Raw genomic sequence first — 26,722 nt, forward strand, 5'->3', positions numbered from 1 at the left:
ATTAAACACTATCCACTTGTAAAGCATTTAACAACAATTATTCCTTAATCAGTTGGAATGTTAGCCACAAATGATGCTGTTAAACATCAAAGGGATGCCTTAGACATTACCTTTTAGTCATAAGTAAGAGGATTAATTTCTATAATTAGAGGGGATAAATATGTGCATAAATAAATCTAATTTTTTTACATGTTCTCATCCTGTCTGGGAGAGGCGAGGATCTTTGACATCGCTCGCACCCCCAGCTTTCCCCGGTCGGAGGGGACTCGGGAGCAGCGAGGTGAAAAGACCCCTGCGGAGACCCCCGGTTCTGCGCGCAGCTCCGTAGGCGCCGGCCCGTCCCCCGCGGCCGCACCAGGGTTGGGGCTGGGCCTGGGATTCGGGTCCATCACGGACAAGGGGCTTCGGGGGAATTTGCTTCCCTGCTCGGTTTTTATCTACCTGAGGGTTTTTTTGGTTTTTTACGGCACCTGTGGTCTACCCGGCGGTTCATTTCCCTTGGGGACAATTTGCTGTCCCCAAACGAAGCTCGAGATTTGAGTCGAATACGGCAAATAAAATTAGCATGACCTTGATTACACCCTGTATGAATATCTCATTTACCTAATGACTTTATGTCACGTACGGAGAGGGTCAATTTCCTTTTAACCTTTCCCATTGCTGCAGTAAGCATTCTTTTATAATCAATGGCTGTTTGAATAATCAATTCGCATTTTATGATCCCTGACAAACTCAATATACGTGTGCCTGGCTTCAGCAAAGCAGCCGGCCCCGTTCCGCGCCGTTTTCACGTCCGAAGAGTTTGCGGCAGGGTTTCCGGGCTCCCCGGGGAGCCGCCCGGGCCGCGCAGGGCGGCCGCTGCCGGGCTCCGCGGGCACAGCGCTGGGCGCGCTGCTCCCGCCTGGGCGCGCTGCTCCCGCCTGGGCCGCCCCCGCGCAGCCCCCGCCGCCCCCGCGCAGCCCCCGCCGCCGGGCCGTGCCGCCCCGGGAAGACGCGCCCCGGCACTAAGGAGCCGGCCAGCATCCCCCCGCATCTCTTTAGCACTGGCAATTTCGCATGTTGTCCCGCTAACTCAACCCAAAATATACGGCCTTCCCGCCTTCTCCCTCGGTCTCCTTCTTAGGAATGTGCGCAGCAAAAACCCCGTCTCCCGGGACGGTTCTCCCTTTTTGTCTTCGCCGGGACACCCAGCCGCGGGGGGACGGTTTCCCCGGCTCTGCGGCCAAAGGCAGGCGGCTGGCCCGTAGTCCGACCTCCGCGAGCACTTCTGAGGCAGGCCTAGTGTCCTCGGCCACGTCGGCACCTGTGAAACCTCGAATGAGTCCTTGCGTCAGCCTCACTGTACTGCTGACGTTCAGGAGCCTCACTCAATGCCACCAGCCCTCTTTTATTGCCTCTCCAGTCGCCTCCAAACCATGGGTCAGGAAAGTTGTTTCAGAAGTGCAGCCCTCAAGCACAACTCGAGTGCAGAAGTGTATGCGGAAAGGAGGGGGGTTAGGGCAAGCTGAACTTTGCAAATGTTTTTTCTATAAGTAGTTCATGTTTGCTATGATCTATGGTGTGAGTTGGGAACTGAGACTTATTGCAACCCCATTCCCTCTGTTGGATAATTAATGCTGATTCATAGCAAGTTCTACCTACGAATGTGTGTTTCGTTTTTCTCTGCAGGGTCCATGGTTCTTTGGTATGTTGTTATTCCCTGAAAGGTAATTGCACTTGATATTCTCTCGGGGAAGGCTCATTAGCCAAGGGCAGGGTGGCGTTGCCAATCTCAGTCTCTTTCAACAATTCAATGCAAACATTTGCCCCAGAGGTTCAGTACAGCACTCCCAGCTCACAAAACAGTTCTTGGGTACAACATTTCTCTTAAAAAGCCTTAGGTATATATATATTTTCCACCCAAGCAGGAAGCATTTTAGTTTAGGGGGTTTTAGATTAACCCTTCACTGTATGTGGTCAAAGCTACAGAAGAAGATTAGACATGTTGCCTTGGATTGCAGGACTTTGCCCTTCCTTTTATAAATAGCCAGGACACAACCCTGGATGAAACAGCAGAAAAGGCACCACATCTCACACTCCTCTGTTTTCAGTCCTTTACACTCTCTTAACATTTACAAAATGCATGTCGAAAACACTTTTCCACTGCCCACCATTACAGACCTACATTTGACTTCTTTCTCACCCATGTCTGCTGTCATCTCTTTAGCTCCTTTCATCTCTCCTGCTAAATTAATTACCTCACTAATGGAAGGCAATGAAACTCAGGTATAAGGTAAGTTAGGGAACACAGAGTTGTTAATACATACTGTTTTATGAAGGTAAATCCTTCATGTTTGTTCTAATTTTATTTTTTCCCTCTGTTGCTCATAATTTTGAAAATCTTATTCTTCCATTTGTCAGGTTGAGCACAGTGATTCACAGTACCACTGCAGAGAAGATCCCGTTCCCACAGGAAAGGATGGTCCCCACAGGAGAATGAAGAGGAAACAGAGGGATAACATCTAGGCTTAACAAGTTCTCAGACATCACTGTGTTTTCCATGTTAGAATAAAAGGATCTAGGAATTTTTATTTATGGTGAATTAGATGGGATATGTGTTAGATAGATTGGTGATGTGTTAAAGGGCAGAGACTGGTCTTAATTCCAGATAATAGGCCCTGTGTCTAAAGGGTACATCTAACTGTCTTACTATGTTTACATACTTCTACTCACCATGATTTTCCTATCACAGTTAGCCAAGAGCCCAAAAAGCAAAACTCATCTATGCTGTATCACCACTGACTTTAATGTTAGTACATTAGAAAGGAAATTGTGCTACACTATGTGGCTGTGCAGCAAATAGCTCCAAAAGACTAGACACACGTGTCACCAGTTTTAATTCTCACTGACCAGAAGGGCTGCCAATCATTCTATACACCTCACCTATTAAGGGGACCACAAGTTCATAGAAAAACACCTCAGTGCTGAGAATCTCTGTCAACAATGTTTTCCATGCTGACAGTCTTCAGTATCAACTCCAAACCTGTCCCCAAGTCCCATTGACTGAAGGAGAATGTGGATGAAGGCAGGATTCTGCAAAGTACTTTTGCAGGATGCCAAATCTGGAGGTGTGAAGTACTCAGCTTTCTAGGTCATACTGATAGTAAATGTGGACAGTCACCACCCTTCCAGTAAACCCTCAGAAAACAAGAAAACATCAGTCCTTTAATTCATACTTTCGTGATTCACAGCCCCAGCTTTTGTATGATATTTTAAGTATCTCTCGTGTCATGGTGGTACATTCTGCTTTTTCGAAAGCATTTTTCAAGATGAACTGGCTTTTCAGTGATGAAACATGATCAAGTTAATGTACTAATAGATTTCATTTTTAAAGTACATGCTAAATTTAAAACTTGTCTCATGCATTTATAAACCATCACCAATAGTTCTATTAATCAATGATACAAATAGCTCTAGCAGAAGATTTTCTTTGATGCAGAGAAACATAAACAGCATTGAAAAAACAACACACAAGTGATTGTTCTGTATTCTTATCTTTAGGCTATATTATGATCATAATAAAACATATCTAGGCATATGTCATACTGGATAATACTATTTCTTGGGTGTTTCAGGGCACGCAACTACCTTGGACTTCACAACAGCTGAGACTTGTCATTTAAAAGCATGGTACTGGCACTACTAAGAAAAAAGCTCCACTAATATGTAATTATTAACCCATATATTGAGATTTTTTTAAAAGAATTGTTTCACACCAAATACTCAGATCCTTTTATTTCTATTATTCATGTGCCAAGCTAAAAATAAACATTTGAAATATTTTTCTCTTTTATGGAAGAGATGATGACACTATTCATTTGAAATGAACTCTTGGATGAATGCAGCTATATTTTCTGGGCTCAGATCTCTTATTCCCAGTTGAGAACCCCACATCAGATGAGGGAATTTTACTTCATTTTGCTTCAAAACATTGACCAAGAAGAGCTTAGGCAAACAGTTTCCAGTCATTCACAATATGTTCATTTGGGCTTTTAATTTCATTACTCTTGATATGCTACTGATTACCTCTCACACTTGCTCTATTTCCCAAAAGGTTGTTTGAGATTATTTAGGAGACTAAATGAATAAGAAAAGTGCCCAAGAAATATTCCTGTTTCTGCATACTTTTGTTTTGTACAGGTATTCACTGACAGCCTGATCCTGCTTCCCTTCCATTAGAAGCAGGATTTGGTCCATAAAAGAAATGCATTAATCTAATATTTGTTCAAAGAAAAATCCTGTTTCCTTTAATGTTCACATGTATGGTCACAAACATGATCAAAACAAGACCCATCTGAACCCCCTACAGCTGCTTTGCAGCTAGGGTTGCAGCATGAACCCAGGAACGACCAGTTTTGCCACTGTAGGTTGATTTCAGCTTTCAAACATTATGGAAAATCATCAGTTGCCTTTCTTCCCCCTGCTCCTGGTTTAACTTCAGATCACTTTCCCTGGCAAATGGCTTTTGTTACTCAAGTAAGATCATATTTTTTGATCCAAAAGCAAATTTCATTTCGTTGTTGTTTCCAGACTTGATTCATTGAAGGAGGTCCTGTCTGCAGCCGATATGTTCATGGTAACTGTTCCTGAAATAAAAATCTAGCAAGATTCTTAGTATTTGAGAGAGTCATTGCTCTCATGACACAATCCTCCATAAATGGGAAAAAACATACAAATATCTTGGCCCAACTTTCCTCAGGTACCTAAAAGTTTAACAGACCTTTTTTTAGATTAACAAGCATGAAAAGAATGGGATTTTGGACCCACTGTGCTGCAATTAGTATACTTGTTACGTGGAGGTTTTCCTGGGAAGTGGTATATTATTGTACTGTATTCTTAAGTTGGAAATTTATTCTACTGGATTTACCACAAAAATAAGTAAAATGAAATATTTTTTTCCCCTGGTAATAAAGTGTTTTAAGTCAGAGGAACAACTTAATTTTCGCTCAGATCTGAAGATCTGAACTCTCCTGAAGTCTGAAGTACTAGGATTAGACAGTTTAGTCTTGATATTTCTTTCTGAACGAAATACTAAATAAGGCCATTGCAATTCCAATGAAACATGCTAAATAATGTTGATGTGAACACAAAGAAAAAACAGTCAGAAATAGTTCATGGACCTCTTTCTCTTCACTTAAGCAGGAGAAACTCTAGTGAAGTTAATGGAGTTGCAGTGATATAAGACTCTACTAAGGTGAGAATTACACAACTTGTGTTTAACTCGATGCTATTACTTTAAAAACAGAGTTTACTTCACTAAATAACCTGAAAATAAACACAAAACAAAGGGCAAATGAGACAAATTACAAGTAAGCATGCATGCAAAAAAGGTAAGTGCAAATTAGATTTGAATATTCATGAGTCACAAATCATTGACAGTTTGAAATAATGCAAAACAGGTTTATAAATGAGGTTAAGGCAAGGGACATCAAAGAAAGGCATTGCTAAATCAATAGCAATTTGATTGTGCATATACTTGTAAATTGTGGTTACAGTTTTTGTGACACAGGAGAAAAATACTGCACATGTAGTGAGGAAGGGACACATAAATATCCTTTTTGAATGTGTTATTTTTTTGCAATTCAGCAGGTACCTGGAGGCTTGATGTGTATAAAGTGACCAGATATCATTTTTTAATTTTTCCCCCCAGGAGAATTATAGTTTCCTTTGAGTATCCAATCTCCTGTGTTGTGTTGCTTAGTATGACAAAAAATTCAGTTGTCAACAATACCTGAATAGCAATACTGCAAAATAGAATAATTACTCACTTCATTTGATTTCAGTAGAAGACTCACCTGCTAATGAAAGTCCTGTCATAAAATCACAGCCAGTGGAGATTATCTACTTGTTTCAGACAATTTAGCTCTCCAAAGTGGGAATCAGGTAAGTTGCAAGTCTCAGAGCACATTGCTGGAGCACAGGGATTTAAAAGAATGATCACTTGAAGGATGGCCAGCCTGACCATTTAACTCAGAGCTTCTTTATTTTTCTAGCTGTAAACATCAATAAAGTATTGGGTCTCCCATCTTATTGTGAGTTCTGTGGATATTTGAAATTCAATGGTTTAAAATGTTGATGAGAACACAGAACCAAAAGGCAAAACTTCCAGAAGAAATCTGCCCATTTAAAATTACTCCAGGATGTTTGTTTTCCCCTAAGGGTTTATATTTTGATTACTTAACACTCACTCTAATATACTAACCAATTCCCTTTCTTCAATGACTTTTGCATCCAATGTGCCATCCTTACTCTCTGGCATGACAGATGAAGCTTCACCAGGTCAAGTGAAGCTAAATGTATACATTTACCACTACTGATGGCAAAATCAAGCAGGGATATCCTTTTGGAAACGGCATAGGGTACTCTGCTTCTATAAGAAGAAGCACATGACTTCTTGCAGTGCTGCCTTTAAAACCATCCACTTACTTGAATGAAGCTGGCAATTAACTCTTGTCAAAACACTGTAAAAGGAAAAAACCAGATGTCGAATAACTTAGGAAAGGGATAACCTTATGTCCTGCCTGATCCCCTACATGAGCTTGTCAGAAACTAACATATCTCTCATGCCATCACAGTATCAAAAGATACCTGTATGTGCCATGCTTGAATTCAGAGAGCTTTCTGCAATAAATTCTTTAAATCTGTGTATTTCTCAGCATGAATAAACAATAGATAAGTTAGAAAGAGTAACTCAGGAATGTGAAAGATTGGACTGCTTTTTCAGGAACATTCCCTTCAACTTTCCTAATCTGCGGAGACAAACTAATCTCCCCTTAGCAAGAGTGAAGGGGAAAGTTACCCCTTGGGCTTAACAGAGATCTTGAAATCAAGTCTTAGATTTCCTTCTGGCTCTCTCACTGTGACTGGCCAGGTTTATCAGAGGTGAATTATATGCATCCCTCCATACCTATGAAAGGAAGCTCACAATAAATGGCTTTGTGGTTCTGTGACATGGAATTACTAAGAGAATAAGAGATCCTCTGATGTGAGGTACTAGTATATGCCCAATACATTAACTTTGTAAACCCTGTTCAAATCTCTGTCTTTAGATTACATGATACCACAAGTTTTGTTTGCCTGTTTATAACCTTGTGCATTTTCAGTAAAGAACATCTTCATTTAAATAAGAAATTATCATTTCTTTACATTACAAATTATTGTCAAAAACAACTTGTGTGTGCCTAAAAGTAAAGGAAATAAACATTAACACTCTTCCAAACTTTTCGGACTTACATTGCATGCATCACCGTGTAATATGAATGCTGCTGAAAAAAATGTGGCTGTCCTGGATAGAGTCAGCTTTGACTAGGTATTGCATTACTTATGTAAATAGGTCAATGGTGTTACAGACCATTCTTCAGCTCAGCAGAATACCAACAGACTGTGTCAGGTGAAAGTTTCAAAGGATTGGGTTATTTTTATTTTCTGGCAAATTCCTTTTTCCTGAAGAAAATGGAAAAAAGTGAGCTAAAATTATCACAACCAAAGAGCATGACTCTGTACAGTACCCAGAAACCTGATAAAATTAATCAGGATTTTACCTACTAATTCCTTCCCAGATTTCTTTCTCTGCCTTGCTCTTTGTGGAGTTTTCTGTATCTTTCCAACCCACTGCCTCTACCGGTAATTTATAAGCCCTTCTTTAAGCCTATTGATACTGATTTCTGGCCTGTGAATTAGGATATAAACATTTACAAACCAAGTACATTATATGTGACCTAAAGCAGGCAATGCATATTAGACCACATGAATGCCACATCTCTGTTACGAATTATCAAATCAAGCAAAGGGAGACTTCGCTCCCTGGATGTGATCTAGATTTATACACTTCTGTACACCTTTTCCCAGGTTCAAGAGTGTAAACACACCTTTTGAAAGCTTGCATTTTTTCAGAATCAGAGAATAAGCTGAGCTGGAAGGGACACATCAGGATCATTGAGTCCAACTCCTGCATCCTCAAGAGTCACACCCTGTGCCTGAGAGTGTTGTCCAAATGCTTCTTGAGCTCTGTCAGGCTGGTGCTGTGACCACTGCCCTGGGGAGCCTGTTCCAGTGCCCAACCCCCCTCTGGGTGAAGAACCTTTCCTTAATATCCAACCTAAACGTCCCCTGACACAACTTCAGGCCATTCCCTCGGGTCCTGCCACTGGTCACCACAGAGAAGAGATCAGTGCCTGCCCCTCCTCTTCCCCTCACAAGGAAGCTGTAACTGCAGTGGGGTCTCCCCTCAGTCTCCTCCAGGCTGAACAGACCAAGTGACCTCAGCCACTCCTCATATGGCTTCACCTTAAGGCCCTGCACCATCTTTATTGGCCTCCTTGGGATGCTCTCTAATAGTTTTTCTTCATCATCACCTTTGGCTGTCTATCTTTGTCTCCCATGTCCTTTCCTCCCCTTGTGCAGAAAAACAAAGACAGCAGGTAGCTCTCAGTAAGACCAAATTTGCTGCAGCTGATTTCAAGTTTCCCATGCAATAGTCACCTTCAGCTGCATTTTGGGGAAAAATGTATTTCTATTGTATTTCTAGGCTTTTACTCCTTTCACTTACAATGTACCGCAGGTTTCTTTGGTGGTGAGGAACAAAGCTTTAACTATCCCCACTACTCTGCCATGGTAGGGTTCTCAAAGCCTGTCATGAGCAGGACATGGTTTATCCACCTTTGAATTGTTCAACTGGGAGAGAACAAAGGTGTAAAAGTGGACCTTATGTTCAAATCTCTGTGGCTCCTGCCTTCTTGGCATTCCTTCTGAAAACTCTCAAAATTGTATCTGCGTGTGGTTGCCTGGGGGAGATAGGGGAGTGAGATGGGAACAATGTGAGAAGATAGCATAGCTAGTTTTTATTCCTCTAAGTCAATCTGTGTTGGGATTTTCTGTGGGTCTGTTATCAGAATCCAGGAAGAGAACGGGAGAAGACTAAAGTTCAAAACTGGCCAACTCATCCATGCAATGGAGAGTGGAATGGAAATGAATACAGCAGTATAGCAATCTCATACCTGGTGAAAGGAAGAACTGCTAAGGTAAGCAGAGGAGGGATGGCTACAAAGAAGAAACATCAAACACTGTGATCAGCCAGCAAATGAGCAACCAGCACCTAAATTCTATAATGTAGTCTTGGCTGGCAGTACCAGTTGGAGACAAGGAAAATGATGTAAGTTAACACAAAGTGAATATTTGTTGATAATTTACCATCAGCAGCGACTGTGAGCTCACAGTGTATGCCTGAGGCCCCAGGGGCCTGAAAATGCCGGTTTTGCATGTAAATAAGTCCATAGTGATCTGACTGAAGACAGTGTAGTTATGCTATAGTTATAATAAAAGAAATAGATTAAAAATTATTAGAAATCAAGTAAAATCTTCCTAGAACGTTGCTTACATTTCTAATCAACTGTAACACATTACAGTTTCCCTTAAATATGTAATATATCCACAAGTTCTCCTCTGTTGATACAAGAAAACAGCTCTGCTTTTGGGGCTTGTGTTCTATAGGTTTTCCCTCCTAAATTTAATCCCAATTGTTAATGTTTCTGAAATAAAAAAATAATTACATAATATATTTTCTCTTTAGCGTAAGTCTAGCAATTGCCAAAAACTACTTGTCAATACAATATTAGATCATGTGTGACCCAGACCTCACATGTGTCAACAAGTATATTTGTCTCCTTCTGTTATTTCAAATCACAGGAGAAAGAGACATAATCCTCCCTGATCAATTGGGAAAAAATGCTTTACCTTTTGTTATTTCAATGCCATCTGTTAAAATAAACCAAATGCCAAACTTACTACATACACAGGGCACTAAAATGGCTTTTTAATTTAGTTGCATATTTCAGGGAAAACAATGCATTTCTATATACTCTGACTTCTTTACATGAATTATTATGTACTGCAAGTGACATCTACTGGAGAAAGCAGAGCTAAATGTCTACTCTAGAAACTTTTTTTTTGCTGTTAAACGGACCTCCCCTCCAGGAAATGCAGCTGTTATTTAACAGAAACCTTGCATCTATGCCCACTGAAATGCAGTTACCTAAGTGCTTTCAGTGTAGTTAAAACAAAACTGTCCTTTTCATCATACAGAAGATACAGAAGGCTTTTTCTGTCTTTTCCCTTTGTTTTATTTTTTTTTTTTTAATAGAAAAGCTGTTAATACCACAAAATTGCTGAGTTTACAATAGAAGACTTTTTGAGAGCTACAGGTGCTTGATCACAGTCATCTATGCTATAAAATTACTCTGGATGTATTATAAAAATATTCACCAAAAGAAATGTGGATACAGGTTGAAATTTGAAGCTTGCATGTTAACAGATGTTATAACGTAACAGAAATTTACTTGAAGACCTAATGCTGAACCATACTACTGTCAATAGTATTGACATTATTACCTAGAAAGTCTGAAAGCCTGTGCATTACATTACTCAGTGGCTGAACTTGTCTATTGGACACAAATTCATAAATATCTGCACTATGTTAAAATGCTTGCAATTTGATCCTATCAAAGGTTGCATGAGTTTAGGGCTTAAGAGCAGCATCTTTAAGATATACCTCTTCTTTCAGTGAAATATGATCAAATTCCCGGGAACACTGGGAACAATGTGGAAAGCTGTGAACTCAGAGGTTCAGTACCACTCAAAGCTCCCTGGAGTGTGATTACTTCTTAATATGGGCTCTTGAATTCTTGCTTAAAAGCCAGTTCAAGTCCTTGTTTAGAACAAGCACCAAAAAATTCAGACTGTTCTTAGCTAATAACAACAGAGTGAAGCCTAAACAGCAATTCCAAACACTTTTAAAATTGTAATGGCAAATCACTTCTAAAACCACTAAAAATTTGGGAGAAATTTCCCTAGTGTAGACTAGACTCTAGGGTTTAAAGAGTACTCCCCACCAAACATGGAAATTAATTTCTGAGCCAGAGAGATCTGGTCAGAAAGTAAATAAATAGCTAGCAGCCATTTAAAAATTTATTTATCTGATGCAGAGTTTAATTTATTTGCAATTTCCTGCATCAAATATACTTCCCTTTTATTTTATAGGGAAAACTTGATGGTTGAAGGTTAGGCATTAATGCAGTGAAAGGGGACATCCTTTTACACAGCAGTCAAAAGAAGATACATTTGTGTGTTTGGAATAAGTGCAGGAGGAGAGAATTGTTGAAATGAGATTAAGTGGATAATCTATATGTAATATGTCTGGGCCTGATTGTCCCCTCCAGCAGTAAAAACCCTACAGAAGAGGCTAAAGGGACAATATTTCCCACAGGATTTCCATGTAGAAAAGGCTCCTGAACTGTTCCAGCACAGGTGAGTCTTACCCTTTCCTTGCTCTCTGGCAGAACAGATTGGAGTAATGTCCCAGACATGCTGGATTCCAGGGTTCAGAACCAGGAGATAGATCGCAGGTGTTCACCTGTGCTCTAAGTTCTTGGCACCTCAGTCCATCTTTTGGCAGTGATGCTACATCCATATTCATTCTCAAGCTTCCCTAGCCCCTGGCTATTTCCTGGGATTCGTGTTTTCCAAAACAGATTTGGATGAATCAGAGGAAGCTACATCTCACATTTTGTCCCTTCCAAGAGATTCCTCTCTACATTTTCTCTTTAGGAGCCCTCAAGATTTCCAGAGTTTTCATATAAAATCCTGAGACAGAAGGATAATGTGAAAAAGGGATTGATATGAAGAAAGATCATGATCTGGATATGTAGATTCTTTCACCTTTGTTCTTGGAAGTATATCAGGTCTTTTAGATTTGTGGATACAGAACTGAGAGCTTAAGACCACGCCCAAAATAACAGTGATTTTTAAGCATTAATATTAGATGTTAGAACTGGTGTTCTCTGGACAGGCAATAAACAAAATTGCCATGCAATGGGTTTAGTCAACTAAACTGGACCTTAGGCTTTGCCAGTGTCATGTAATTTATACTTTACATGACATTTACCCTGTCTTATCTAAGTTCACAGTAGTGGAAATTGCCAGAAATTAGTTCCTGTTGTCTGCATGTTTTGAGATTTGTCCGACCAAGCAGAGGCTGATCTCTTCAGATAGGTTTCCATTTCTGACCTAAACTAAGTTTTTCAAACATTTAAAATTAAATTTCAATATCATCTTCTGAGCAGTGCTTGCCAAATGCCTTACAAACGTCTAAAATAGACATACATTTTTAGAATTTGAAAGGGGCACATATTCTAAAAAATCAGCCCTACACAATAATCTAGTTTTTTGCTGTAATCAGGCTTCAATCATGTTTGTTCAGCAATTTCACTTTTCTTATTTTCTCTAACAATTGCTAAATATAGCAGTTGCAAAAGAGAGAATGTAAATTGCCCATTGGAGAATGAGTTCTGATCAGACTCTACTTTTGCATTTTGGTGCATTTATATTAGTGTAAGGGAAGTGTAAAATGGTAAAAAAAAGAAAAAGAGAAGTAGATTATAAGAGAGGAAACAGTACTACAGTACTGTTTCAGTACAGTACAGGACAGTACAATCCCATTTTAATATTAAGCACCTACGCAGAAGGATTGCAATGTACAATTGCTACCCATCAGAAAGGAGAATGTGCTCAGAAAAGCAGCTTTTTGAGGGGTGAATCATGAAAACACCTCCGTGATGGTGACAATGAGAAATCATTTTAACAGGTGAAAAAAAAAAGTCAGTAGGCTTGTTCATACATATTGTTTGACCACAGAAAAAAAGCCAAAGCCTCCTGACTACACTTTATAGTAAATGACTATATGGAGCTTGATTATGTGTGTCTTGACTTCTGGTGTGAAGAACATGAATATTGTTTCCTGTGGTTTTGCATGAGACATGTGGGAGCAAGATTACATCTTTCATAAGCTGCCAACCTGATTTCACAGAGTCCTGAAAAACATGTCCTCTGGGGAGGAGCATCCACAACCAAGTCAATGTTCTGGATTGCTCTTAGCTTTCTGACCTTTAGATTAGTAGAGCTATGGTAGCATAGCTCATATTTGTAAGAGTATATATGTCCATCCATCTGTCTAGTGTCCCTGCTTCTAAGGTGGTTGCTGTGCATCCTTTACTCTACCTGAGGGCTACAACATATTATCTGTCTCATGTGGCCTTCCTTTCAAAAGGTTTAGGATAAAAAAAAAAAATTAAAAAATCTGAATTGGTAGATGAAGAGATTCCTGTCTAAGTAGAGCTGTCTAGAAAACTCCTGAATATCCATTTTGATAACCCAACACCTAGAGAGGTTCATTGCTGAAATACAATATCTGGAGAAACTGCATTGCCACATAACAGCTAAATCTCCTATGCACTTGAGATTCATCTTCTTGTGCTGGTGAGATCAATGTGACCAAAGAGTCTAAACTATTCCCAGTCCTCCAGCTTTAACCTTACAAGATGTGGTATGCAAGTTAGAATTCATCTGCTTACCCAGAAGCTTTTTAGAAAAAGTCCTGAAGCTCTTTAATCTGCACCTTTGGACTGAAAATTTCCCAAGCACATGCTTCTTCTTGGATCTTGTGACATTTTCAGTTCTAGTTCCAGAGAAAAGTACTGTAAACACAGTCTTTCTCATGATATTCAGCACTCTCATACTTCTAACAGAGGAGAGCTCATATTCCCAGGTGAAAAAGAGATGCAACCTTACATTTAAATATATCTCTGTCTCTCTTAGTTTCTTACGAAAGCTCTGAGGAGTAGGCTAAGACAAAATAGGATCCTGGTGGATCCAACATCAGTGCTCAAATGAGTACACAGGTCCTCTTGATACTCTTGCAGGGAAACTCTTCAATCTCCACCTCGAAGAAGTGTCAATACCTTATAATGGACAATATTAAATGAGTCTATCAGAAGACTGATATAATCCATGACTGTATAACTTTCTATTATCAAAAAAATGTTGAGATTAAATAGCATAAAAATAACACTTCCATATACTTTAATTTGGGTATATAAATAAACACATTTTAAATAAACAAAAAGCTTTTAGATACACCAGCTCTTAACTGGGTTTCCAGGAAAAAACCAGACCAACAATTTCTTTGAGATGTGTGTGTCTGATAGACTGTGAAATAATCTGTCATGAATCTGTCCTCTTACACTGCATATTATTGTTGTATATTATTAATGAAGTAGGATGGAACTTGCTTATATAGAAGGACCTGGGGTTCCAGTATATAAGCAAGGTTGTTTACACATTACTTCATACTTTTGCAAGATGGTGCCACAGTCCAGAGACTCAGAAATTCAAGAATTAATTTTAAAGCAATTAAAATACACATTCATGAATAATGACAAATTCACATTATTTTCAGACTTTGAACATGACAAACCCAGATGCTTGTCAAAGATTCCTCATGCTACAAAGAGGCCTGTTGCTGGAAGCCCCACATCATGTTGTGTAAAGAGAAAAAAGTTGTATAAAATAAGAGATTTCATAAACAGGAAGTATGATCAAGTGGTTAAGCTGTAGACTCTGAAAGTTTATATTTGTTGCTATCCCAGAAATTCTGTAAGTAGCATTAAGCAGTATTTTTACAGGTGACCACTGTTTGTGATTAATTGAATGCCCCCATTGCAGTATTTTTGTCTTGACTTCTGGAATAGCTTTCACAGGTGTCAGTACATGAACTGGAAGCTGTGAATATGGCTAGCCCTCTCCTTTTGGGAAGAAATAAATACAAGCTGGGAGCCAGGAGCTCTGGGCCTGCCACTGGTCTGCTTTGTGGCCCAAAACTGGCCATGCTCCTTTCCTCTCTCAGTTCTCTCATCTGTGAACAGGTAATTATAATATTTTTCACATAAGATGCAATAAAAATAATTAATGAGTCACTATGGAAAAGCTCATGAAGATATGAATAATTTGTGTATTTTATGTAAGGTTTGGATGGCAGTATTATACATTCGGCAGGGACCCACACATGGAGTGGAAAAGATAAAAGAAAATATAGAACAGGATCCTCATTGCAGCCAATACACAAAGTGGGGCAATAGCTTTTTTAAAGAAGTGTATGCACACGCAATTAAAATGTGTGGCATAATGCATAAAAATGAGCCAACACAACTTTGCTTGGCAAGTTTCCTTCTTGCATTTCCTACCTTGCAAAGCAGTTTCAAGTATCAAACTCTGCATGTCATTTTTTATTTCAGTTTACCAAGAACTGGGCAACTATAACAGGTCAAGAAACCTTAGAGCCAGAAATCAAGGGTGAACATACCTATCCATTCTTGTAATAAACCAGCCCAAGATATTTTTATGGTCAGATCCTCAAGTGCTGGGAAAGGGTAAAGCTGTGCTGAAATCAATGGAGCTGTATTCAATTTACCCTGGCTCAGGACATGGCCCCTAATCCTTTAACAAGATTTTAATATTAGCCATGTGATTTCTATCTTAAAATCCCTATAGGTAAGGCTTGGATTGAGCAGGGGTATTATGGGTAAGAAACCTGAAAAATTTTTCTTACTTTTTAAAAGTGATTTTTAATTTTAATCCCTGACTGTTGTCTTGTTCTTCAGAAACTCAATATTTATTTGGAAATAAAAATTATGTACTGTTGCACAAAACCCCTTGAAGGTGTGAAATGAAAGTTAACTTGTTCTGAGCTGCATTCTTGTGTCTGAAGAAGCTCTGAAAGTCTTTCTTGAGGCAGAGTGATTCATTAACTGAAACACCTACTAACAAAACCGTCAAGGTTCTGCGACTGTCAGTCTTGGACTTGGGGGTTTCAGATGCTCACCTGTTGTGCTTGGTCAAGGATGTATCTGAAGATCCCAGCAGAAATTCCAAACCAGATAAACCCAACAGTGCCTGCCAGCCCTGCTATTTTTCCAGGTCAAGACTTACCATCTTGAACTGGAAAAATATTAACAAAGCAAAAACATACCCATCTTCTTAAATGCAAAAAGGAATCTGAAATTTAGAAATTTTAAAAGAAGCACAGCAAATCACAAACTACTTCAAGTCTGGAACAAGTGAAAAAGATCATCTAGGTATAATAGTCCAATGCCCTACAAGGAAAGCTTGTCTTCTGTAAAAGCCTTTGTGGTTTTATCAAATCTCCTTTGAAGCACATGTAGATATGATGCATTAACTACTTCTAAGGTAAATTTTGCCTTCATCTCATTGTCCTTGTAACTTACATTTTGTTTTTAATTTTTATATACACATTTCTCTCCCCTTTCAAGTTATTGTTCCTTAACAAGCCATTTCCAACCTCAGTTAATCATCTTTCCCTCATTTTGGACTATTGCCATTTAAATGTTTACAGACTGTTATCATAACTTCTTTTCCTTAAGCTCTAACCATGAAGTACCCTTAGCCTCTTGCAAAATAGATCACACCTTGTAATACTTGTTTCTGTCATCATTTCCTGGAGTGTCTCTAAGGCACGTGCTGTGCATACTGAACAGAACAGCAGACAAATTTATTTACAAAAAAGTAATGTAACACAAAAAAAATTTTAAGGATATTCTGAATAGATTGACTTCTCCAAGTAGCACAGAATTTGGCTAATGATAAGAAGTAGAACACCACATCAACCATTAGCAATAAGCTAATCAAAATCTTAATTCATATCTCTTTGTTTTCATGAACAGGTCTGCTACTTGTGCAACATCGTTAAATTGAAACCTCATGTCCAATATGTTATCTCTTATTCCAAATTGTTTCCACATTACTGTTCTTCCTATAGAATGTTCCTTTGATTTTATGCCAGGTAGTATTTTTCTCCATGTATATTATTTTACATTTGCCCACATTAAATTGTATTCATTTTAAAGCTTTCTAAGTTCCTCTGATGTTTGCTATTTCCAGTCCTTCCTATTTTGGTATCATCTCTAAATATATTCACTGTACAATTTCCTTTTTCTTTAAGATCAATAGGGTAAAACCATTATTTTAATGTCCTGATTTTCAAGGATGCTGAGCACCTCTCTCTCCAGCAGGCTCCTTTTGTACCTCTGTACAGAACTGAGCAAGTAAAATTACTTTTTTCAGCTTCATGCTAGAAAAAGATTGAAAAAATAGACCTTCTGGATCAACTTAAACCTAAATTATTATTTCTTTTCTTTCTAAAATGCACACTGAAAAACATTCATTTTGGATCAACCAAAAGGTTCCTATTAATCTGAGGAAAAACATTTTGTTTCACTTCACTTAAAAGAAAATTTATTTCCCTCAAAAATTAAAAATAGACACATTTTGAAGTGAAATAGAATATTAAATAAAGATCAACTATTTTATTCTTTATAAAGGGTTAAATGGAATAATCTTTTTCATTTTATTGCTTAAGCAGGTGTCATGAACTTGACATGAGTTCTTAATCAGTTTTATTTTTTTTAATCTGCCAAAAACTAGGGATGATACAATGTGATTTCAGAAAAGAGGGTGTTAATCAACAACGGATAGCTAAAAAATTAACTGGAGGAGTCTCCACTTCCAGCTGCTCTTCCAGGAGGTAGGTCACATGCATGGCTCTGCTGGAAGTTTCTCTCCTTCCAGGCTGGGCTCCCAAATCCCTTCTTTGGCCAGGTTTCTGTTCCCAGTTCTTGCCTGACAATGACTTGAAAATGCTTTTTTTCTTTTTTCTTTTTTCTGTGGAAAAATAGAATTGAAACAATTCTGGTAATCTCTGTTAGCTGTGGAAAATTTGGACTCTTTGCACCACTGGTCCCAGGGACACTGTGTCTCAGGACAGGCAGAATTTTCTGCCCCCATTATCCGTGGGTGCACCCAGTACATTAGCTGTCTGATAGCTGGTATATGGGGAAAGTTTTTGGAACTGTCATCTTTGGATCAATATCCAGCAACATGAGAATCCCATGGCACATTTGAACAGGAAGGAATGAAATTTTTACCTGAATGCAATTTATCAACACCAAAAAATAGGTTGAAGAGGATAATTTTCTTCTGCCTTTATTAATGTAGGTGTTCCTTTTAATTGCCATAAGATAATCAATTAAGAATGGACCTAAATTTTGATCCATAGAGCATACTACTTTCTATCTGATTCAAAAATCATGAAAGAGAGAAATATTAAAACCAGCTCTTAGTTTAGCAGAGAAAGAATAATCAAGACTCTGGCAGAAAAATCTAACCTCACTTTAACATACATGTGAAAGCTGAATCACAATTGATAGGTCATTTGTGTAAAGATATTTTGGACGATGGTTACATGGTAGATATTCAGCTTAAGCACTATCCCCACTCTCCTACCTACAATTAAAACATTATGCCCTTAACTTCCATGACAAGATGGGTTTTCAAAGACCTCTCATGGGAATCAAAACAGTAATTACCTGTTCATCAGGCTCGAGAAGTATGAGCTCTCATTTTTATATAGAGCTCATTAAAATAGATTTGGAAGATAAATGCAAATATATGAAGAGGTGGGAAGAATCCCTAGGTAGAGAGATTTCATTCAAACAGTGCTCTGTAATTTGGCACAGAGCAACTACTACTTCCATAACTATTATTAAAAGAAAGTCAGGATAAAATGTTAGTTAAAGTTTTCTCTTACCTCTTTCTGCACTACAAAAATACATACAATTTTTTCTGAGTCTGACAATAGGATGAAGAGAGGAATAAAAGGTTTTTTCCTGCATTTGGAAATGCAGGAAAGAAGGGCTTTATAATCCAGCTGATGACCCTGTGTCAACACTGAATTCTGAAGTTATGGAGCTATTGGAGTTAGAATGCCTCATCAACTCTCTGTTGAATTTGGGAAACATTCAGGGAGAACTGTATGTTGAAGTAAATATTTTGAGTCCTTTTCATTGACTAGATCTTCTGGCCTATCTTCATGCATCCAGGCTGTGACGCACGATTGTTAGAGGATGGTAATACAGGCAAGTCACAGGTGTGAGATACCAGGGTTCATCTGCATCAATGCAGACACCTTGGCCCCTTGTTTAGCAGATATATTGCCCATTCCCTGATGCTGAAACAAGATTGTACTTGGTCGTATATTTTCTAGTGTTCTGTTCAGAGTGGTTTTAAATTTCTTGTGCACTGAGGCTGTCTTTTTCTCTACCTTTAAAAGATATTTTTACTTCTCCTGATAGGTCTTGCTGTTGAGAAGTCAGTAACTTGTAAATAATAATAAGGAGCCTTAAATATGGACACAATTTAACTTCTGAAATCTGTAAATGGGTTTCAAAATCCAAAGAGCTCAATATTTGGACATTAGCTCTATCTTGAATAATCCTAAATTATTATCCTCAGTTATATGAGGTTATTCATATAAAAGAACTATTCCTGCTGAAGTCAATGGCAAAATTCTTTTTGCTTTAACTGAGAGTTTTACAGATTTTAAGGCCAGAAGACATGACAATCGATGAAAGTGTCACCCAACTTTTACACTATGCTCATCATTTCTATTTAAGATACTGTGCATTTGAGAAATGCCCCATTTTGTTTTGAAGATTGCAAATAGATAGTTCCACAGCTTAATGAACATAGCTTTTAATATATATTTCTAACTGAAGTTTATATAACGACATCTTCAAACTACTCAGAGCATGCCTTTCTGAGTTGGACTAAAATCTTTTTTATTATTAGGAATATCTTCTTCATGTTGTTTGAAGACTATAATCTAGTAATCTGTTATATTTTATCTTCACTAAGAAAACAAATTGATTTTTATTCTGACTACAACAGATGAAGGTATATTTAACAATCAAACCTGTAATACTATCACCAAACCAGATGAAGATGGAGTGTTTTCCACACAACCACATTCCTCTACATTATGCTATCACCTTCAATTCTTCGCTGGTTACATCACATTATTACCACTACTTAATTCAGGATTCATGTCAGCAGTGTAGGCTAGAGCCATGTAGACTTTTATTTTTAGGATGTTGGCACAATTTTTTCAAGATTTGTTAATTGCCAACAGTTATTATCTCGTGGAGTTTCTAAGACAATATCTTAGACAATGTGCTCTGTATTGTTACTAATGGACATTATTTTTCTTTTCTGTGAAATGCAAAAGTACCATCTTTCCAGAAAATAAATATTTGTTGAATCCTTCTTCCTCTTATGCAGACTGATAATTTTACATTTGTTGCATAGAAGGCATCAGTCATCACTAGGTACTATTTCTTCTCTTATACTACAAAACCAACAGTAATATTTTTATGAACACCATGGGACACAGAGTTTTTAGATATTTCAGTTATTTGTGCTCTGCTGCTGTTGATTTTTATCCACTATAATCAATGTCTCATTTCCCCTCGGTATTTAATTATTTAAAAATATTTGACTCCTGATTGAGACAGTTTTCAGTTTTGAAACTAAGTTTCTTCTTTGTTCTACGGCTAAGCTTCCTTCCTTCCTTCCTTCCTTCCTTCCTTCCTTCCTTCCTTCCTTCCTTCCTTCCTTCCTTCCTTCCCTCCCTCCCTCCCTCCCTTCCTTCTTCAGAAATCCATGAATTCTTTTTAAACAGGTCCCAGTTATCATATGTATCTAAACACTCTATTCCTCTCAAATCTGTTCAAAGGTGGGTTTAACTGTACATATGTGTGTGTCTCCTGCACCAGGGGTCAGCCAGCTGCAGTGTGACTGATAAATGGAGAGGCTTAGAGTGTCATACAGCAGGGTTGGTCCAGCCCCATGAACGATACGCCACGAGATCTGGAGAAAGGTAGTGTTTCCTTGTTCTTAGTTACCACTGGGTTCTGAAACCATCAAGAGCTGATAGCCCCTAACTCAGAGATGAGACAAGATGGAAAGAAAAATGCAACCTGATATATCACTCCTGAAAGACTTCTGGCTGGTTTACTACAGAATGCAACTGTAGCTTGTTTGCATATAAATGGGAAGTTTTACTGTGCCCACTAATACCTTGATAACTGTTGGTAAATCGTTCTTTATTCATAAGATCAAAGTTACGTCTAGAACTTCCTTGAATTTCTTTAAATATTTCAATTAGAAGGTTGTCCAGAGTTTTCAAGACTTCAAGGATCTTTCAGTGGGTAAAATTTCCTGCACATAACTCCTGATTAGCATCCTCACAATGCAATTTTTCTACCTAGCCATCTCAGATTTTTAAAGAGCTGTTCATCTTCTTCCTAAATTCAATCTGGTAGTCCGCTGCTAACTTCTGCACCACTACTCCCTCTTGAGATTTATCATTTAATATGTTGATCAATAAGCATGGCAAATATTTTTTTTCTTTGTCAATGGTTTTAGACCAAATAATGTTATCTTTCGTGTACATTTTCCACTGCTTTTCCTGTAGTTTCCCTATCTTTCCTAACAGTTCACAGCCAGTGATTTTAACATTCCAGTGATATGAATCATTTCACTGGATGTGGTATTAATCATATATAATTGCTCTATATAAATTAGTGTATCTAACACATTTTGTTTATTACTCAGACTAGCATTGGCAATTAGGCAACTAAATATTTTTAATTTTTTTTCATGTCTCTTGGTGCCTTAATTCTCTACACACATTCTGTTTTGAATGAAAGTTGCATGTCTGAGCATATACACTGTGTTCTAGCCGTGGGCAACATCACTTTAGATGCAAACCTAAAGCCTTCCCAGATACTTCAGCTGTTTTGTCACCACATGGAAGATCCCGAGTGTGTGTGTCTGTATGCTGTCTATTGGACAGGCTTCCATAATTACTCAGCTGCTTTTTAGCGTGTTATTTTTAGAAGCTGGTTTAAATGTTATGATAGTAGCATTAAATAATTTTCATTAATTTAAGAGTTTGGAGTTTTCTTCTCTTTATCAAGAACAAGTGATGCAGAAGTTGTGAAAGCCCTGTTATGTTCCGTTGGTCAACACATAATTTTTTAGGTAATTTAAATTTCTATACAAACACAGCACTAATTAAGAGTTTGGGTGTGAGATAGTGAAAAGGAAAAACAGAAATTTATTACCAAAAGCAACAATGGACTTGGCTCTTGACAGGTTGAGAGAGATACTTTGAGTTTTAGTATATTACAAGAACAGCACAAATATGCTGAAACATGCTCAAACATAACTATAGATGAACATACAGAGCTTTTTAGCTTCCAGGCTGCCAGCATTCTCAGTAGTTGGCTCCATCTTAACACAGCTTTACATTGTTAAAGCTTTCCAAGTTTATAAATATCTTGGAATCCATGATGTCCTGCCAATTTCCTTCATTTTTATTCTAGACATCAGTGGTTTCTGGCATAAAATTTGGTGTATGAACTGAGGATCTGTCTACACATATGTAGGTATCCATACTCTCATACCCTCTACCCTTATACATGCCAGTCATATGCACTAAGTCTGAGCAGACCAATTCTCCTGAAAGTGTGGGGAATTACATTTGTTTTGCAGCTTGGATGTAATTTGCTAGGCATACCTGGACTGATCTATAAATAGGTGGTTAGTGAACTTTTGTTTGCACTTACCTGTATCCATGCATTCTGGTCCTTTACCTCCTTATTATCCATATATTTTATCATTTTACAGAACTTTATAGCCATGTAATTTTCTCCCTGCTTCCAGTTCTCATGAGCACTGCTCAAGTACAGACATAGCAGATCCCCACCCTCTTTGCCAAACCAAAGATTACCCTCATACATACAGTTCGATAACCAAAGGGGTATACCAATATTCTTGTTCATTTCTAGAGATGATATTCATATGAGTATGATTTAGTATGAAAATATTTACTACTACTAAGCCACAGGAAAGCAGCTGGGGGCATTGACATGTTACTGAACCAAACTACTTCGCTGAGGATAGATCCAACACTTGTAGCAGCTGTACTACGAAAATGAGGATGCAAATCCAATGTTCAGCAACTTACTTTCATGTTCTGGGACGTCTCTGTTCAGTGGTACTTGACCACAGCTTTTCAATGCCATGATGAAGAGCTTAAAATACACGTCACCTGTTCTGTACCCAGCAGCATGACATGGAGAAAAAAAGATGCGATAATACTGAAGAGGAATTCCAGGAACAGACTGCACCCATCTCAGTGCAGGCTTATTCACGTCCTCATAAGGCTGAATTTTTTAGAAGATATCTGAGAACATGTAGTTGGGTGAACTCACACAGACAGCGACCTGCTGCATCTGTAACCATCTAATTTTAAAAGGAAGGTGTTTTCCATGTTGTAATTATGAAAGGTGTTTCAAAGTCGAGCATGTTCAGCTTCAGGCAGAAGCTATGCTACTCTTTTTTAAAAATAAGTTGTTATCTTCTCCTTGCGTATCATAAATGAATGTTACAAAGTGGCCATCAAGCATAGGAAAAGGTTCACACAGACAAATACTGCATATTTCAGAAGACAATTTTTGCAGTGTTTAATACTCACAGGATGGCAGGTTTAGCAGGTAAAGAATACGGAATTTTGAGAGAGCAATAATTTTTTGTTCCAGTGCTACCAACTGCTTGCCAGCAGTTTATAATTGTCCTGAATATTAACAGCAGAGTTTCTCCTGAAGTCTACAGATACTGCAGTCCACTGCTCATCTTCGTTACTCTGTCACTCCACTGAAATCCTATGTGGCATTGATAAAATCACTTTTGTGCTACTAAATGCTCACTGTCTAGTTCAGTACTTACTGAGTTCCTCCTTTCTGTGATCATAGACAGGATGCTTTTCAAGCATCCAAACATGTCCCTGTCGTCAGCTGGTTGACAAGTTATATATTCACTCCATTCATGGATACACTGCTTCACCTCCCGTATTCCTCCTGCATGCATGTTGATACAGGCTTATTTTCTTGGGTTTTTCATTCTACTCTCATTAATTCCTTAATATTTTGGCTAATTAAAAAAAAAAAAAAAGGAAGAAGGCAAACCTAGCCCAGACAGGTTTGTATATTGGGAAGAGTGGGTTTGTTTGGACTTAACCTTCTTTTTACTTCAAGACACCAAATCCCATTTTTTTTACTAATATTTTTTTTCTTTTAATTCTCTTTTCTTGTATTTGTAGGTGCATGTTGGAGCAGCCATGAGGGTGAAGCTTGGCAGTGAGCTTTCTTTAGAAGAAGTCATGATTGCAAAAGTACTTGGAAAGAAGAAGGACTAGAGGTATCTCTCTAGGCTGAAGTAGATGGCATGAAATACAGAAAGGCTGGTTAAAGTATTCAGTAGGCAGATACAAATTTAGGAAAGGGGTCTGGGCTGTGTTTGGATGGAAAAATATAATGACGTCTAACAGCTTTTCATTTCTGACCTACTTGATCTACTATGTTGTTCTGTATCAATTTTTCAAAAAAATCCTTTCCTTTCCTTTATAATAATAGCTTTTCAAAAGAGCAGATGTGCATAAATGAAGAAATTAAGTTTATTTTAAAGTGCAAACCTCCAAACACACCACTGTCTCCATACAAAACTCATAAACAGGCAATATTGGCATTTGGATAAACTAGTATAAAATTGCTTTCAACAAGTCTTCTTCAAAAAACAGTCTCCAAAAATAAAATAAAAGCTTGTAATTACTAGAAACTTAAAATGCATATGGCAAAAAGAAATTAAACAGAAAAAAAATAAGGAAAAATAAAAAAAAGAGAAAAAAGAGCACAGCAGTCAAATGTAATTAATTAAGCATCACATATCTTTCCCATCTATTACTCATCATCATCAACCTGTGTTGACAGGATGTGGGCAAAGACAACCTATCCTTTGCTTGCCTTGAGCCTCTGCCACAGTGGATGCAAGGTAAAGACGGGATCCGTTCAGGTTACTGCTATCGGGCTGGCAGACTCGCTCTCCTGGGTCCACCCCATGACTGATTCATTACCATTACCCTCACCAGTGTTGTGTGCTGTATAGCAAGTCCCAGTCCCACATAAAGCCTTTGTCACCTTGGCATTGAGCAGATAATGCTGGTGGCATTGTATTACTAGATGCCTTTTCCTGATAATTTTAAGACTCACACTCTAAGTCCTAAAATGCTATAAAAGTTTTTGTCCTGTTTCTCTGTCCAATGAGCCAAACCTAAAACTGAGTGGAGTCAATGAGACCACTTCATTGACTGGGATAGGTGGTGGTTCATAAGAAAAAACTCCTGATATTTTCTAGGGAAAAAAAATCAAACCAAACCAGACCAAACCAAACCAACCAACCAACCCCCAAAAACATTAAAATTCTTGTTTGGACATTTATACTTTAAAACCAGCAATCTTCATATGTGTTTATTTGATCTGTAATATTTCAGGCATCTATCAAAAGCCCCAAGTAAATAACATGGTTGATCTGAATCTGCAGAATTTGATGAAGTAGATTGTATGGAATGTACCTATATTTCAACAATAGCATTTCACTACATTTGCTGGTATATTTTTAGTTTATGAATGCTTCCTTCATTTGGAGAAATTATTTCAATAGTCTCATTCAGTAGTTGTAATTTGTACCAGCATAAATATATTAAACTTGTCATCAGGTGTTTTAGCATCTGTTTTAAAACTTACATTATATATGACGTTATTTCATATATGTATATAAAAGAATAGTTCTTATTATTGTCAGCTTGTAATAATGTTCAGCCACGGATTACTCTGTTTGATGGAAGAGTAAAGACACTTGGATGTCTAATTCTTCATTAGTCTTTTCCTTGCTGTAATGAGCAAAGGTGTAAATATTAACACCTCTGATTTTCAAGCATTAGTTTAACCTATCATCCATAAATTCAATTTCATAAAGGCATTCTACTTCAAAATTGAACTACTTTAGCCTTAGTGAGTAATTTGACTTCAATCTTTGATTTATTCATGGTTTGGTGTATAAGATTTCTGTTTCTGAAATATATTCAACTATAATCTTTTTGATTTTGTTGTGTTAATTTAAAATATGTGAAACGGCATCTTCCAAATTATTCAAAGATAACGGATTAATTTCTGTTATTATTTATTTGTATAATTTTCTCTTTATAAATTATTTGTTGCAGCCTTTGTATTGTTTTTCTGCTTGTAATTGACAGCTTTATAATACCTAAGGGCATATTTGAGGTCTCTTTCTCTTTTCAAACACTCTTCCCTATCCACAGCAATGGCTGTTTTTCTTTGTTTCTTTGCTGTCTGTGGAAAGCAGATCAGAGGGTGCTACTGCATGTAGTAGAATATTACATTCTGCTGCAACTAGCAGTTTACTTAAGCTATGTAACTAAGTGTCCTGTAAAAGCAAAATGCAATTGCCCTGGCAAATCTGATGTTTTCATAAATCATGAGCAAAACTTTTAAGGTTGTGAAAACCTGAAATATTTGTATCTACTTTTTAATTGTTGATGTGCTGATGTCAAGCCACCATGCAGTGTATTTTTAGTAGCTCTCTCCATGACTAGTTATGTGTAAAAATAAGAAGTAAAGGGTATCACTTCTGGCAGAACGGGAGTGAATTAGAAATTCTTTTTTTGAGACATTTTAAAATATTCACTTTTTTAACCTCCTTTAAATCTACCTCTTGCTATATTTTGCAAGTGTAGGGATTTAATGCATGATGCCTACATATGTGTACATAATATTCGCTACCTTTTGTCTTTAATATTCCTTCATTTTTAATTATTAAAGATAAGTATTTGAATTATAAATATTCTAGTTATACAGGAATAGGCAAAGCAGGCACATACCCTCAGGCAAAATTCTTCCATTATCCATAATCCTTCTGCCTCCTGCCTCCATTTCTCTACCTCCTATCTTTATGTTGCCTCAAAAAACACAGAGGCATTCTTTTAAACTAACCTTCTCCTCCCCACTTAAACCACAGAAATCCC

The 26,722-nt window shown here is 37.8% G+C and overlaps 1 long non-coding RNA gene across 1 annotated transcript; it reads left to right on the forward strand.

The window, feature by feature from the left end:
* The first annotated feature begins 1,077 nt into the window (after nucleotides 1-1,077).
* LOC125327039 lies at nucleotides 1,078-25,718 on the forward strand. Its single transcript, XR_007204121.1, has 5 exons — nucleotides 1,078-1,706; nucleotides 2,401-5,922; nucleotides 8,931-9,059; nucleotides 23,945-24,042; nucleotides 24,612-25,718. It is a non-coding gene; the product is annotated as an uncharacterized LOC125327039 (long non-coding RNA).
* The last annotated feature ends 1,004 nt before the right edge of the window (nucleotides 25,719-26,722 follow it).

The sequence above is a fragment of the Corvus hawaiiensis genome, chromosome 6, assembly GCF_020740725.1.
Source record: "Corvus hawaiiensis isolate bCorHaw1 chromosome 6, bCorHaw1.pri.cur, whole genome shotgun sequence".
NCBI lineage: Eukaryota > Metazoa > Chordata > Aves > Passeriformes > Corvidae > Corvus > Corvus hawaiiensis.